Source organism: Lucilia sericata, unplaced genomic scaffold (assembly GCF_015586225.1).
Source record: "Lucilia sericata isolate MDLA Ls3-8-SP2 unplaced genomic scaffold, ASM1558622v1 Contig000134F_arrow, whole genome shotgun sequence".
Lineage (NCBI taxonomy): Eukaryota > Metazoa > Arthropoda > Insecta > Diptera > Calliphoridae > Lucilia > Lucilia sericata.
Genome location: NW_023994166.1, coordinates 236181 through 252510, shown reverse-complemented (window position 1 = coordinate 252510; position 16330 = coordinate 236181). Strand labels below are relative to the sequence as shown.

General features: G+C 28.7%; 1 protein-coding gene across 1 annotated transcript in view; it reads left to right on the top strand.

The window, feature by feature from the left end:
• LOC119601001 (5-hydroxytryptamine receptor 1) overlaps positions 1–16330 on the top strand; it is a 170611-nt gene that overhangs the window by 139178 nt on the left and 15103 nt on the right. Inside the window, 1 exon segment of the mRNA XM_037951615.1 lies at positions 11805–11837. The gene's annotated coding sequence lies outside the window, so the exon portion shown is untranslated.

Genomic DNA, 16330 nt, shown 5'->3' with positions numbered 1-16330 from the left:
TTTTATAAGAAGAACTTTTTGTTAAGATAAATTACTCTTAAGAGATCAATTTAAAAATACATTTTATATTCTGTGTATATTTTTGCTTTAATATTTCATAAATTTTTAAATCTTTACACACATGCCCCCAACTTTTAGTTAATATTTATTTAAGAGCTTTTGTAAAGAAATTTTATTCTCTATATAAAACTTTGCCAAACCACTCAATATTTTACGATTATTCATTCTAAGACAAAGTAATGCACCTGACCATATAAAATTTATTTTATACTTTTGTCGTAAATAACAAACATTTTCAGTTTTAAAATAAAAATTTCATTCATTTGTTGATTTTTTTTTTTTTTTTTTTGTTATCTAGACCTTGCATATTGTCTTAAGTGAACACATGTTGCAAGATTATGAAAACAAACAAGTAATAAATTTTAATATTGTATAGTCTGGATGTTATAAAATAAATTTTACAAATTTGCTAAATGGACATGAATACTGTACTCTTCTATAGTTGTAGTGTTTATTAAAGATGACATGAAATGGAATGTGTTTTTATCTAAGATTGATATAAATAAACTTAATTGGTGACAAAAGTTCATCTTAGATATAAGTTTACTTAAAGATAAATTAAAGAAAAAGCGAAAAATTCACACAATTTATTTGGAATTTATATGACATTATTGCTATTTTTAAATAAATTAATTATTAAATCCACTGTTAAACGTTATTGCGCTTTAGTTTTTATTGTTTGTTATTACGAAAAAATGTTAACGCACCTGTGGACTTTAAGTTGGAAAACTGATTTTTAGTAAACTAGGATAATGGTGGTACCCAACCACCTTCATAGACATTGCACATTCTGTAATTCTTCCTTTATATGTATTATAAGTTTAAATTGTTCTTGTTAATACATTGCAATTTACCTACTAATCTTTTAATTAAAATTGAATAATTTGCTGCCACAGCAATAGCATTTGTGCATTCTAGCATAAATATAAAATCTTCTTTCAGCAAATCATTTTAAAGATTAATTATAAAATAAACTTATAGAAATAGAAAAACAAAAACGTATATAAATGAAGAAACTACAGAAATGCAATTAAACATAATGCATCAGGGGACCAACATCATCGTCATCTGGTCATCCTCATCATCATCATCATCGTTGTCGTTATAGTTTTTCTCATTATTTTCTTTATACATTAAGATGCACAAACACATTTCTGCAGTAAAATAAATAAGATTTTTAATTGAAATATTTTAAATGCAACGAAAAAAGACACATTTATAAAAAAGGGGTCAATAAAGAATTTTTCTTCTGGTCTTTTTAATAAATAAAAATATAAAATGTTTACTTAAAATGCTTTAAGGCATTTACATATATCATTTTTAGAGTAATAATAAAATATTGCTTGGGATTGTTGAATTCAAAAAAAGAAATGGGAAATGTATTTATAGTAGAGTTGCAAGCTAAAACTTGCATTTTAACACCTTACTTTGTGTTATTTTTTTATGTCCTTCACCTTCGTGAGAAGAATATATATAAAGTTTGTTATTCCGTTTGTAATTTACACAATATAATTTCCCTACCCTATCAAGTATATACGTATGTATATATTCTGGATCCTTATAGATAGAGGAGTCGATTAGGCTATGTCCGTCCGTCTGTGTGTCTGTTGAAATCAATTTTCCGTAGATCACAGATAACCTCAGGAACCAAATTTTCAATAATTCTGGATCCTTATAGATATAGAAATGGATTAAGTAATTTCCGTGCGTATGTCTGTCTGTCTGTCTGTCTGTCCGTCTGTCTGTCTGTCTGTCTGTCTGTCTGTCCGTCTGTCTGTCCGTCTGTCTGTCTATCTGTCCGTCTGTTGAAATCAATTTTCTGAAGACCCCAGATATCATGGGGATCCAAATCTTCAATAACTCTGACAGAGATGCTTTCAAGAAATTTTCTGTTTAAAATAATCAATATTCGTCCATAAATAAGGAAGATATGAGCAAAAATCCGAGACTACCTCTGAAAATTTCATCAAAATAGAACAATTTATTGCATGCTTTGACAGAAAAACAACAACAATATTGCTTTATTGCTATTGAAAATATGTTATGGAAAAAATTAGATTTATAGAAAATCTTCTACTTTTCTAGTTTTAGATAATTTGTTAAAAAATTCTCTATAAATAAAAGAATGTCTTTAAAAAATATTTAAACATAGACATTTTAGCAAAAAACCTTTCATAATAAAAATTTTTGAATATTTTTTAAAAATAAAAAAACTAAATAAAATTTTCTATAAATTTAAAATTTATCAAAAAATTTAATATCTACCAATAACTACAATTATCTATAAAATAAAATTTTATCTAAATCTTCTGTCAATATAAAATTTACACAAACAGCTTTTTACAAATTTTACATTCATACATCTCACTCGATTTAAATCTAAAAATTAAATTTCATTCTTATCAGATTCTCAAATAATTAAACAAAATATTATCACAATAAACATTTAATTTAATAAGTAAAAAAATCATTTTTAATTTATTGACAATCACAAGACAAAAATTGTATTTTAATTAATATTTTATGCCCTTAAGCTACAACTAAAATGAAAGCAAATTTATAAAATAAAAAATAATAACAAAAATATTCTTCAAATATTAGCATTAAATTACAAATACAATAAATCTTATTTAAATAGTTAAAAGTACATAACGCTCTTTTACTACAATAATGGCATAATCTAAAAAATGTCGTTTTGAAAAAATCAAGAGAGTTTTCAAGAGATTTGAAATCGATCTCTCTGAAAGACTTTAGTATAACGCATATTTTTCAGCCCTCAGCTCAAAAAAAATCCGAATTTTGAATTATGCCAGTCTTGAGGTAATTGAGTATTATATGTATATGAGCTGTATATAACATGTACGTATACTTTATGTAGCACTGGAGTATTAAATTATATATTACTCACACGCTCCAGTGGCTTATGTATATAAACAAATTTTCAGGCACAAATCTATACAGTTTTACTCACATGTAATAAAATATTTGTTTAGTATGTTTAAATCTCTAATATTCATACGCTTAGTGTACTCAAAAGCAAATGTATTTATGGCCATAAACTAATTTGGAAACGACAAACAAATTTGCTTATTTGCAAAATCAAATATGTAGTTAATATGCATCATACTGTAGAGAACGATAGAAAAAAACCCAGAGACTTTAACACACATATAAAAGTTTTATAAAAAATATTTGGATTAAAGATTTAAAATTCGTCGTACATTTTATATAGAAATTAAAAAATCAATAGTGAGTTTTAATAAAAAAAAAATTCGTTGAAATATTAATCTATGTAATATGCGAATTTTCCAGGAATTTATGGGACTTTTTTATAAAAAGAATTGGTCGTGAATTATCTGTAAACACACACAGAAAACAGATTGGTCGGAAATCGGTTACCATGATAAATATTTAGTTAAATTAATTAAAATTGTATCGCTGTTATTGAAAAACTGTATACTTAACTGATTTTCTATATTCAGTATTAAAAAACAATAATACTAATCGAATTGTGGTTTTAACAATTTCTAAATCAATAATTTGAACTGAATTGTATCGGTTATTAAATTCATTTTACAATTCAGTAAATGCAGCCGACTTTTATTTAGGATTAAAACGTAAGAACATCAAATATTAGTCGCTACAACCGAAAAACAGTAGAAAGTAAAAAATATTGAGCACTGCAACCAATTATCAATTGAAGAAATTATTTAAAATTTAATTACGGTTAAAGGAACCAACTTCGATGTTCACAACCGATTAATTGGTAATTATAGTTGACGTATACAAAAATAAATAAAATAAGACGAATTTATAATATAAAAAAAACCTAATTACATTTGAGGATAATTTAATGCAGAAATTTTGATAAAAAATGTAATGTTTGGTATATTTTATATCTTATAATCTATTTTGTGTTATTTTTCTATAATTTTTAATAATTTTACAGCAGCGGAAAGGCGTGGAAAGATAGTGTTCCTTTGAAAATGTTGAGCAGAATCAAGAGCAAAATCCCTGGTACATAAATGCTCTGTTTATTACCATGAAAATCTCAAAGCAAAAGCGGAGAAGTTATTTTATATTTATACGTTTTGTAAGTTTATACATATTTATATTTTATTGTAAATACTTTACACAAAATAAATATATTTTCAAATACAACAAATCCACATTATTTTAACACGGTGATGTCATTGGAGGCAAGTACTTACCACAAATGCTTACAAGTAATTAGAAAAAGTACTCGTTGTAAATCGCACGATAAAACGTATACAGCTTCTGTAGCTTTACACGCAAGAGGACTAATGAATTAGAAAGTATTTATATAACACATTATTAGTAAGACCTTATTAGACTACTTCTATGTAATCCAGACGATATGTAGTAGTAATTGAAAAGTACGTTGTTAGGTAAGTAGTTACAACTGAAAGTCATTACCTAGTTTCTTATGGGATTATTTGAATAAAAGGGAGTTCATGCTTTAAAATTCCTAAAAATTTTTAATTTCTGAAATGTCTTTGTTGAGCCCACTGTATAATTATATTAAAAAATACAGTATTTATATTTCATATAACTTCTATTTACGCATTTGCCATTTATTATTTACATGTTTGTCCATATAATACGTGATTTCAATAGATTTAATTTTTTTCACAGTTTTCTCAATCAAAATTTTTACACCCTTCACCTTCGTGAGAAGGGTGTATATAAGTTTATTATTCCATTTGTAATTTCCACAATATAATTTTCCGATCCTTATAAATAGCGAAGTCGACTAAGCCATGTCCGTCTGTCTATCTGTCTGTCTGTCTGTCTATCTGTCTGTCCATCTGTCTGTCTGTCTGTCTGTCTGTGTGTCTGCTGAAAGCAGTTTTTTGAAGACCCCAGATATCTTCGAGATCCAAATCGTCAATAATTCTGTCAGATATGCTTTAGAGTAATTTCCTATTAAAAATCAGAAAAATCCGTACAGAAATAAGATATAAGCAAAAATCCGACACAACCTCTGAAAATTTCATCTGAAAAAGGGAATATTTTGCATGCAGAAGCAATATAACAACAACGCCGTGATTGTGCTTGATTGTTGTCGCTCGTTAATGATTGAAAACAAAAACAAGGTTTAGCATGTTTTGTTGTTTTTCTTGTTTATAGTCAATGGCATGAATGAAATGATTTTAGTTTTTTTTAAGGATTAAAAAAGATTTGTATGTAATAAATGTTAAAAAACTTTAAAAATAAACTACGGTGAAGGGTATATAAGATTCGGCACAGCCGAATATAGCATTCTTACTTGTTAGAGTTTTGTTTGAAAAACTGTATATGAGTTTTTGTATATAACCACGATTTTCAATTGAAATTTTTTTTTAGATTGCAAATATCCTTTTGTAAATTATATAAATAAAGAATGTACTTGTAGTTACAAAAATAGTTCTGGATTTTGTTGCAAATATCAATAGTTGTTGTTTTTACAATAACGAATATAAACATAGTAATAAGAACAAAATTTGAGAAATTGATATGAAAATTTTTTTAATATAAACAGAAATAAACTACACAAAAAGATTTCAAAAAGGAAATTTTAAAACTATAGCTAAATAGTTATGCTAATTTATTGACCATGACTGTATACTAGTACATATGATTTTACCTTTTATGTAATATTACATAAATAAGTAAACATTAAGGATGGCCCCATAATGGAAAATGTTGATGTTTCTTCGAAAATTCCATTTCTCAAACTCTTTGTAATGATTACACAAAGAAATTCATTACATAGTCAATTACTTGTAATGTGTAATTGAACAATAACCAATTATAATTATTTGTAATTGTTTACACATTTACAATTAATTGTAATCGTAATTGAAGTATAATTGTAATTGTATCATTTCTTTTGCGCGAAGCATGAAATAAAACTGTAAAAAGATAAAAAAGGACTTTTTTATACTTTGACCCAATTCACTAAATATTGACCACTGGACAAAATTTTTAGAATGAACCTTTTTTGGTCAGTACCTTAGTTTTCCTTCATACAAACGGGCCATCCTAATGTAAAAATTTGTTGGCATTTAGTTTATTTTGTATTTAGTTGCCATGCAAACACTTGATATGCAAAAGTCAAAAAGCATATTATTATTACAAACAACAATATTTATGCACATGTACTAATATTTTAGTAACTATTGTCATAGAACAATATATATGTACGCATTCGATTTTTTTCGCCGCCATGCATGTTTGTATGCCAATTCACGTCCTTTTACCATTTGACGGAAATTGTTAAAACATGATTGTATACGTACATACATTTTTATATTTATATTATTAGATATACATGATTGCACTCTTACAACTAAATATTTTTCATAGATATGTTGAAGTATTTCCTGTGGCAGAAGGGGAGGGTTTTTGTACACAATGCATACATTGTTGAATTTATTTTATTTTTATATGTAGAGGACATTTTGTGTAAGCAATTTAAGAAATTGAAGTAAGAAAAAATTTACAGGCCCTATAGTGGACTAGGTGTATTGATGAAGTATACATCCTCCTATCAACCTAACCTAACAATTTTAAAATAAACAATGAACATAGTTCTTTTCGGTCTCTTTATATTCTTAATTTTGCGACCTTCCTATGAAGATATATTATCATTTTAGATAGCTGTCCGTCTGTTAGTTGAAAACTTTTGAAAGCTTCTAATATCTTTGAGATTTCAAACTAAAATATAACAATGTAATAATCCTCTTTAGAGACTGTTTTTACTTAATTGTAAGGCGAAGTAAGACTTAGTCTGTCCAAGTTTAAATCGAAGGTCTGCTTTCCTTCAAATACACAGAGAAAAAAATATCCACGCCTGGTACCAAATTGACACAACATTTTTCAATAACATCCATTGTCAAGTATATACATACATACAACAACAACATGTAATCTAGACCATGCAATTTCGTCAACATTGCAACAATTCATTGTCGCAATATAAATTTTATGCACATCCGTTGTCTAAATGTTAACAAACGTGGTAAGCTCACTATTGATAACGCATTTTCAGCTTACCACGTTTGTTAATTTTTAGACAACGGATGTGCATAAAATTTAGATTGCGACAACGAATTGTTGCAATGTTGACAAAGTTGCGTGGTCTACATTACATGTTGTTGTATGTATGTTATTGAAAAATTTTGCGTCAATTTGTTGTTAATTTGGTACCAGGCGTGTATATTTATTTTTCCCTCTGTGTAAATATGCAAGTGCAGTAAATAAAGAATATCTATAACAGTAACTACGTTCTTCTCTAGCTAACCTTTCAAAGTAATTAAAAACTAATATTAGTTCCCTTAACTTGTGTACTGACCCTTTATAAAAGTAAACACATCATTTTTTTTTCTATAAAAATCTTGCAGACCACTGACTGCAATATAAAAAAAAATCTATTGACATTATGAGAAAAAAAAAAACCATTAAAAAAAAGTAAATTGATTTAAAATCTAAAAGAAACATAATATTTCTCATTAAAAAACCCACAAAGAAAGAAAATTACATAAAAAAAGCTAAAGAAAAAGTGTGAAATTTTTCACATTTTCATCGCCTCCAACAAACAAGTCCTACGTTCATCGTCGCACCACATGCCAACATTGATATCAAACGATGAGTGCAAATTATGAATGTTTTGTGGTATGCGTTGATAAATTAAGTGTCTGGTGGCATGCTACAATGTGGCAATTATGTCATGTCACACGCACACTTGTTGTTGTTGGTTGGCAAACGTTGTAATTGAGAATAGAAACGAATGTTGAATATAGCAACAGCATTTACACCAAAAAGTATAAATACTTAGTAGGAAAAATGAATGAGTAGCTTAACATTTCGACTAATGTCGGAATTGGAATGCAGCAGCAGATATATGTATTTAAAGGAAATAAGTAAGTACTTTATGTTCGACAAAGCCGAATCTTATTTACCCGCAACTATAATACGTACAAATTAAAATTATTATGGAAGCTTTGAATTAAATTTGTACTCTTTATGAAATTATTTAGAAAATTATCCTGATCACGAACAACCAATGTAAAACCGAAAATATTTTGGTTAATACCATATGACATAGCAAAGTATATGTATTTTGAAAAGTGTTCTTAGTTTTTGTGAGTCATTCTAATGTAGAATTTTATTGCAAACTATGTGATATACAACTTCAACTGCGCAATATGAAATATAGAATTAAGTAAAAAAGCATTTTTGTTTTGTGCAACTCTTTTAATAAAACTGTGCTATTTTACTTTTTTTATTTTATTCTTTATTTTTTCACTTCTTATATATTTGGCCTTCACCATGTTAATAAATTTCACAGTGCGTCCATTTTTAATTTTATTTTGTTATGTACGAGGAAAAGAAAGTTAACTTTTCCTCGCACTTGAACTCAATTTGTGCAAGATTTTTAATTAACTTTATAAAGTGGATTCGCGTTGCTATTGTAGCAAACTGTGTGATGAACTAGTTCTTATAATCTATTTAACTAAAACTTGGTTAAAAGTGTAAAGTTTTTTTTGTCTACTTACAAAACTATTATAAGTTAATACACACTTAGTTGAGTGCTGCAAAATTGTAAAATTTTGCTTAATGTTTTATTTCAAGAACAGTTCTTTGCGTACAATATTTAGACTCCCATAACCAAGGAAAGAGAACCAAAATTTTAAATATCACACACAGTCAGTTATCCTGTGTTCACGCTATTGCATATGAAAACTCCACCAAAGTTATAACCTCCTTAAATAATACCAATCGGCTTAGCATAATTTTCAGATTCGATTAAGCCTGTAGTTTGATTACATGGCTTTTATGGGCAGTCGGACGGACAGACTGTGCATATAAACCTTGTAATAAAACTACACAATTTTGAAGAAGTTTCAATCAAATTTGAAATATTTTATTACTTTTAAACCCTTTTAATTCTGGTTGATATCCGTTATTTATAACTACTGACTGCACATACAATCATATCCCCCAGATAACATACTAATATCTCCACAAAAATTGGCGAAACTACGTGTTATATGTAGTAGATTAGGAGCTCCATATTTTGTAGTATCTATCACTTGGTCACTAGAGTGTCTAGTGGACCACCCTTTTCTACGAATAGTCTAACAAATTATGAAATGGTCCAAACCAAATTCCAAGCAAATTTTTAAGTATTACACAGAGGAAAAAAATATACACGCCTGTTACCAAATAGACACCAAATTTTTCAATAACATCCATTGTTAAGTATATACATACAAACAACAACATGTAATATAAACTTTGTCAACATTGCAACAATTCGTTGTCGCAATCTAAACTTTATGCACATCCGTTGTCTAAATGTTAACAAACGTGGTAAGCTCACTATTTACAACGCATTTTGAGCTTACCACGTTTAGACAACGGATGTGTATAATGTATAGATTGCCACAGCGAATCTATATTCATGGTCTATATTACATGTTGTTGTTGTATGTATGTATATACTTGACAACGGATGTTATTGAAAAATTTGGTGTCAATTTGCTACCAGGCGTGTATATTTTTTTCTGTGTGTATGAGCTAAAAATTTAGTCATTTAGTGAACTAAAAATACTCTCACCACCACCAGTGGTGATAGAGGGTATATAAGTTTGTCTTTTCATGTGTAACACCAAGAAATATTCATCTAAGACCAAACAAAGTATATTTATTCTGGGTCCTTGTGAAATTGTGAGTCGATTTAGCTATGTCCCTCTGTCTGTCTGTGTAAAACACTTGAGAAGTTCGGTATTTAAAATCAGCAAAATCGGCTCACAACGTAAAAATTTCAGACTACCTCGAGAAAAATTACGTTTTTTTTTCTAATTCTTAAGGAGTTTTCTCAGAAACTACCAAAGATATTTTGATGAATTTCGTCACACATTATCTATCAAATCAGGAATCAATTATGTTTAAAATCATTGCAATCGATTCAAAATTTCCCATACAATATATTCCCGGAAATTAGTTTATCGTTAATAACTCTCTCAAATATATCGGTTTCAGCACAAAATTATGTACATGTAAATATAATATGTACAGAAATCATACTACAAACGTAGATCTGTATCGGTTCACAGTTAGTCAGAGCTCCCATATAAGGTCCACTTCCGAAAATCTCTTAAACGCACATATTTCATTGACAAATAAAATTATTGTTATAAAATTCGACACAAATATATTTTGTATATATATGAATCACTATACGAAATTTTTTCCGGATAGGTCCGTAATTGGTCACATATTTCATTAAATTATAAAGCTATCGGGATAAAATTCGACACAAATATGTTTTGTGTACATATGAATCACTCTACGTATATATGACCGTAATTGGTCACAGCATATTTTATACATTTTAAGAGTGTTACGAGTATTCGTTTTAAGAACATATTTTTGGCTTCCCTGCCTATATGTATGCCCACGAGCATAGTAAATGAAAAACAATATTCCAACCACTACTATTGCCAAGAATTGTGTGGTTAATGTCAGTAAATCAATTTGTTTCTTCTGTTTTTATTGCGTATAATTTTCGCAAATATGAGTTATACAAACTTGTTCATGGTTATAGTAAACTTGTTCATATCTAGACCTATAGTAGTAAAAATAAAACTTTTATTACCAAACAAGTAGTTTCTCATACAAAAGAAACACTCCAACTATTAAATGTCTTATTACCAATGTCTAACTGTCTGTCAATGATAAATACAGGTGAACATTTTTTGTAACCTCTTCAAGTATTTTTCTTCCTCTCAAAGTAATAACTTTTCAATTGTGCTTAATGGAAGTGTATGAGAAGCAGGAAGAGAAATGAAATATATTAAGCTTAACAGCATTGGTTTATGAGAATACTTATGTATTTATCGCTCATTTTCCTATATAGTGTACTAACTGAAAATTGTTTTTTTTTTGTGTGTTTGTTGTTATTGGTTTAGAATGATTTTTGTTTATCAACGTGAAAACTACGTTAATCTGTATAATTGTTATATAAAGAATACAAAAATTACTTATAATATTAAAAAGACATTTTTCCATTTCGTATTAAATAAAATAAGGTATCAATGTTCCCAACTAAAATGAAAGCTTAATTGATTTTAAGATATCGTTTCTCAAAATATTTGTCCTGGCATCAATATTTGGTGAGCTGGATCAAAGGATAAAAATGTCCTTTTTTGAGGTTTTTATGATTATTTACATGAGAGACGCTTTCAATGGCATAGAATGAACTAAATTTTCATTTTCGATGGGAACATCAGCTACTTCAATTTTGGGGCCACCCTAATATACATATTTGTATGTATTTACGTAAGTATTAACATAGTCCTGATATTAAATACTCACTATTTAATAGGTATTTTATTGCGTAAAAGGAATTTGAGTTGTTTAGTAGTATTTGTGTTTTTTATTGTTTTTAGCTTAAACGTTACTACCTCACTCTTGTTTCTCTTGTTATGGGTGAATTATTTCTGCTTACACAGGTAATAGAATAGAAGCATAATTTTCCAAAATACTTTTCTATTTCGATTTAGCTTCATTGGGATTAGGGTCTATGTTTATTGGAATTGTCAACGTTATTAAAAATATTCTTCCATCTTTGACTAAAAAAAATTCTAGTACATACTTATTTGAAAAAAAAATACCTTCTTCAAGTGCCCCAACTTAAATAATTATAGTCAACCTATTTTTCTTTTTCTTTCCAGATGGATTCATAGTATCATTTATACCACGAAAGGGTAAGTTAAAGTAAAAATTAAATGTATAAAACTAACATTATTTAAATTTGTACTCCAATATAGAAAAAAACACTTGGTGAAACATAATGAGTGGGACTTTATATATAGGGGTTCGTCCTTGGGCCAAAAGTAGCACGTGTACAAAATTTTATCAAATTACCTTCAAAATTGCAACCTATAGTTTCAATACAAGGTTCATATGGATGGACGGACAGACATGGCTTTATAGAATTATTTAATTATTAAAAACCATTTATGTTGAATTTTACCTTAATTCCGACGTAATTTATTAAAGAAAAACTCATTTTCAAAACCTGGTTTTATATGGGAGTTAGGAATGGACAGCCAGCCAAACGGACATGTCTTAATTGACTCAGAAAGTGATCCTGAGTCGACCGTTATATTTTTGGGTGCATAATAATACATTTAAATTTAGTCTGCTAGACTAAATCTTAACTTCTGATAATGAAATCTTTAAAATTTTACTAATATTATTTTAAACATCAAACAACTTCAATTTCCATACACTTTCCCGCATTTAAATGTGACAAAATTTACTTACTTGTTAATTCACATAAAAACGACACGTGTGGTTCCACATTTTGTTCATTTAGTCTTAAAACATCTAATGAATCCTCCCTGAAAAAAATAAACAAAATTAAAAAACCAAAAAATAAAATGAAAAAGAAAGAAAAAGTTGTGAAAAAAGTTTTTAAATAAAAAAATTTACAAAAAGAGGAAATAAAAAGACATGACTTTTACATTTACATAGAAATTTTTCCCCAAAAAACGGAAAAAAGAAAAACTGAAATAAAACAAAATGGAAAAACCTAAAAAATTAACATTTATTTCACATATCAACAGCAAGAACAACAACAACAAGAAGAAACAAACATAAATTACTCAGTGGTGTAATTTTGAAAATGATTCACATTTTGTTAGGTTTACTCTATTCATACTTGATTTTTGTTAGTAAAACAAAAAAAAAAAAAAAAAAAAACAAAACAAAATGAAAGGAAAGGAAATAAAAGGAAACAATGTAAATGTATGTTTAAGAATGACTGCCGATGGATGGATGAATATTTATTTAAACACAAAAAAAGACATCGAAGTGAACATTTTATCACTGCTTTACTTACTTATTTTTGTTTAGGTTTAGATCATAAAAGTACTATATATGTAGATACATTCATGTAAACTTGTGGATAGAAAACTAGGTGTAATTTTGTTTTTCGTTGTATGTCAATTTTCTACTACATCTTGGTTGGTGGAACAGTCAAGTAGAGTCGAACAGACTTTACTTTGACAGGACCACTTTTGAAGAAAGAATCTGAGGATACTTCTTTTGATAAAACCTAACGAAGTTGATAATAGTCCCTAGCGTGATATCAGACAGACGATCCTAGAAACAGATCTGTCTTGAACTGTGTGACTAATAGTGAAATAGTAGTATAAAAGTTTAGTGAAAGAAGTCCCGCTCGACAAAAATTCCTATGTTGCCACGAATATTGAAATCACATAGTACCCTACAGGCTGACATTATCCCATATATTCCATCATGAAAAACACTACAGTTGTTGGGAAGACGGTGAGAGATAATTTTCCAGTTTCCACACATATGACACAAGAACCATCACCACAAGAACCAGTTAATTTTAGAATCATCAGTAAAGGTTCTGGTGGTATATTCGCTCGGTAGGTTACCCTACACCACTCTGGTCTCTGGAAGGAACTCTGACTTTGAAAACTCTATTTAGGTCTATGTTTGGGGTAATATAGTCGGATGGTTGGTTTAAGAATAGGCTTAAATAGAAAAATGTATTTCTTACAACTTCCTTTAACACAAATTTTTCTACCCACATGTGTATATCTATATGTCTGAGCATGAATCTGTGTTGATATTGTTTTGACAAATCATGATATAATAATGTAATTTATTTTGTAATGTACGACTGAGTACCTACCACTACCACTACAACCAAAAAAATACTACAACATTTTAAGTGTGTTTGTATGTTGAAATGTTTAATACGTACTGTAAATAAATAAATGTATTTATTTGTAACATTCGTGTTTTTTGTATATTCGAACAAATTGATGTTACATCATGTTCGAATACAAACATGTTATATTTTAAACAGAACAATCTTAAATAAATAAATTGTAAAATTAACTTTAAAAGGAAATTTATATTAAAGCGATTGCTACAGTCAGGAAAAAATGTATTTTTTAAGATGTAAATTTAAGAATTTATAGTCGGGCCGACCATATGATACCCTACAACAGTGATTATGTTGGAAATGTTGATTATTTAATTTCATTATTACCTTAATTCAGAAATATTTTTGTTGACAAAATAAATTTTGGCACAGAGTTTTAGGTTAGAATAGTTATTTATGCAGAATATCACTATGAAATTAGTGTTTATAAGAGAATTTTGAGAATCAAGTCATTTTCTGAAGGCGACCATGTATGGGGAATAGGGTCAAATGAGGCCCGATCATTACGAAAATCAGCAGTATTATTGAGACTTAAATCTATGTTTTTTCGTGAACATTTAACATATTTTTGAGATCAAAAGCTCTATTCGGGAGGTACAGTTGTATGGAGGCTATACGAAATAATGGACCGATTTTCAATAGGCTTCGTCCTTGGGTCAAATTTTATCGAATTATCTTGTAAATTAAGATCTGTAGAGTGCGCACAAGGTTTACATGGACACTCAGACGGACGGACATAGCTAAATCGACTCATAAAGATAATCTGAGCCGATTGGTATACTTTAAGTGTGTAGGACCAATATTTTTGGGTGTTACAAACATCAGCACAAACGCATAATACCCACCCAACTATAGTGGTGTAGGGTATAAAAAGTGGAAGTAGATTAAGCTATGTCCGTCTGGCTGGCTGGCAGGCTGTCCATGTAAATTTTGTGCGCAAGGTACAGGTCGCAATTTTCAAGATAATTAGATGAAATTTTTCATACACTCTTTTTTCAGCCTAAAGACGAAGCCTATTGAAAATGGTTAAAATCGGTCCATTATTTCACCTAGCCTCCATACAACACAACTCCCCGAAAAGGGCTTCTGAGCTCATAATTATGTTAAATATACCTGAATATTGATAAAAGCAGCACAACTAAGTTTTATACAAGCCTTGATGATCTTGCCAAATTTCATAGAGATCAGGCCTCATTTGACCCTAGCTCCCATACATAGTCCCCTTCAGAAAATTACTTGAATGTCCAAAATTTACTTATAAACACAGATATCGCGATGAAATTTAGCACATTAAAATATTATGTAAATATAAATATTATATTTACAAAATTTTATCGGGCTTGGTACATATTTACCCCTAGTCCCCCTATAAAGCCTCGTTCAGAAATTAGTTTTTCATCCATAAATTGCTTAAATATATCGGAACAAGGTAATAGAAGATAAATGCTTTATTATGAAAAATAAATCACATTTAATATCCATAACTGTATAGTCGGTCACGCCCGACTATACTTTCTTACTTGTTTTATCTAGATATTGTTTTGTATATCGGTCGACCATGTCTGACAGATTTTTTACTTCTTTTGTAATTGTTTATGAGTATCTATACATGCATATATTTTTATCACGGTTGTGTTCGACAGGTTAGGAAATGTCCATATGTATGTATAAGTATATTAAATTGTTTAAAATGTTAACTATACCACAAAGTGAATAAATAATTTTAATAGTATTTGCACTGTTAATTAAATTGGTAAAAATTTTTAATTATATTGGTAACTATAAAATAAATAATTGCAAAAACAAAGAAAAAAATTATTTGGACATGTGGTTGAGCCTTTAGAGCGGCATGCTTCAATTGCTGATCGATACACCTAATATTTATCATAATATTTATAATAATAATTTTGGAAAAAGGAAAAACTGATCATCACATATCGAGGCAAATAAGAAGATGACGATAGTAAGCTAAGATATTTTTTAGCTCGGTCAGGTAAATAAAATTTCAAACTCTGCTACCTCGGTTTGCACTAGTAACGATCATTTAGAGGTTTTATTAGAATGGTTTCATTAACCTTTGCAACACCCTAAAACCTACAGAGCAAATACTGGGTAATAACTTGTACTTACACAATAACTTGCTTTTCAATAACTATTACATCGTTTGTATTATATTTCAGTACTCTTGTAATGACTTACATGCAATTATATACGCAAGTACTTATTTTGAGATCTTATTTGCACATTTTATTTAATCGCGCGATAGCAACAAACATTAACTAACACAATCAAAAAAGTACAGTACAGAGATAAATAGCACAAGCAAACACGTTTTAAGACCTGGTGTAGCGCTTTCCAAAACTTTTCAAATCTTTCAAATCGGAAGGGAAACAAAAAATGGCACGCGATCCTTGATTATGCCCTAGTCAAATCTTATCCTGATCAAAATAGCCGTTTAGAAATGAAAGATTTATTTCCAAAATATACTGCTCA